Source organism: Marmota marmota, unplaced genomic scaffold, assembly GCF_001458135.2.
Source record: "Marmota marmota marmota unplaced genomic scaffold, marMar, whole genome shotgun sequence".
In the NCBI taxonomy this organism is placed as follows: Eukaryota; Metazoa; Chordata; class Mammalia; order Rodentia; family Sciuridae; genus Marmota; species Marmota marmota.
In genome coordinates this window covers 2,003,857-2,005,259 of record NW_026000001.1, presented here as the reverse complement: position 1 = coordinate 2,005,259, position 1,403 = coordinate 2,003,857, and the positions used below count along the sequence as shown (strand labels likewise).

The 1,403-nt window shown below is 51.0% G+C and overlaps 1 protein-coding gene across 4 annotated transcripts in view; it reads left to right on the top strand.

Annotated features, from left to right (window-relative positions):
• Nucleotides 1-1,403, top strand: part of Kmt5b (lysine methyltransferase 5B) — a 59,391-nt gene that overhangs the window by 1,764 nt on the left and 56,224 nt on the right. The window contains exon 1 of one of the 4 annotated variants that reach the window (XM_015503257.2): nucleotides 9-460. The exons of 1 other annotated variant lie outside the window; for it this stretch is intronic. The gene's annotated coding sequence lies outside the window, so the exon portion shown is untranslated. Of the gene's footprint in view, nucleotides 1-8; nucleotides 461-1,403 lie in introns of those variants that run through there. 2 more of the 4 variants (XM_048807774.1, XM_015503256.2) reach the window with 2 other exon arrangements.

Genomic DNA, 1,403 nt, shown 5'->3' with positions numbered 1-1,403 from the left:
GCGACCTCTCTGCGGGACCCGGTGCGCCGGGGCCGCCACCTCGCAGCGGCGGGACGGGGACGGGGGCGCGCCCTCGGAAGTCGCCTTCTCGCCGAAGGAGAAGTTGTGTGGCGCCGCGGGCGGACGCGCTGGTTTGATGGGCTGGGATTCTCTTCACCTGGACCCCTTCGACGTCAGCCTGGCCTGTGGGGCCGGCTGGGCGGCATCCTCGCCGAAATTGCCGGCTGTGACTTTTCCCCTTTCAGCCTTTGGTACTTATTGAGAGCACGCCTGTGATTTTTGGTAATTAGTAGTAGAAACGTAGATCATTTCAAAAGGGAGGAGGAGGTCGTTTCGCCCGGAGCCTCGCGGACGGCTTGAGCGTGTCCGAGTGCACGCTGGCAGAGTCGCCTGCTGGACGCGCACCTCCCGGGTAGCCCAAGGTGTGGCCCGCCCCTGCTGGAGCTCCCTGGATTCTAAGGTGAAAGTCCACAGAAGCATTAATCTCGCAGTGTGGGAACTCCAGCCCACTTTTGGGTTCTAATCTCTCCACATTCTACTTTCTGCTCCCTCTCCCAAGCTCCAGGGACACTAGTTTCCTGCTCCTGATACCTTTTGGCCATGTCCTGCCAGACATTCCTGTGCGCCTGCCTGTCCCATCAGTGTACGCCCACCCTTCAGAAAAGCTCCCAGAGAATATTGCCTGCTGGTGGCTCCTTTTTTCCAACACACACATTCAGAGGCTGACCCACCTGGGAGAAGGTGTGCTTCCTCTGTGCTCCCTGAGCAGTTGTTACATTGTATTATAGTGACTTGTTTATTTGCCCATATCCTCAGCACTCCTGTGAGCTTGTTGTGTGAGTTGTCTCCTCTGCTCAGAAACAGGCGCAGAGTAGATGCTTAGTAGACACTTGATGAATGTAATAATTTGTTAATCTCCAGGTTGCCAAGTTTAATAATTTGTATTTGGTTTTTCAAACTAGGTGCATTTGAATGTTATTTTAAAACATTGTTATTGGCAGGTGGTGGTTCATACCTGTAATTCCAGCTACTCGGGAAACTGAAATGGGAGGATCACCAGTGTGAGGCCAGCCTAGGCAATTTATCTAGACCCTGTCTCAAACCAGCAACAAAATGTATACATATATATGTGTATATACATTTGCATCTCTGTTTAAACATTGTTATTTTTCTAAAGCAACTTAGTTTGAAAGTGAAAGGAATATTAGAGACTTCAAGAGGGGAGGAGTCCTGCTCCATTCTTTGCTCATAATCTTTGAAACCAAACTCTTTCAAAATCATTTCCAAGGGCCCTTTCTCCTCTCTCCCAAGTGCACTCTTGCCTGTATTTTCCTGTGCCTCTTGGACATGCTGGACTGCTCTGCTCTGAACTCTCTGTGCTCCTAGCACCAGTGGACCATACT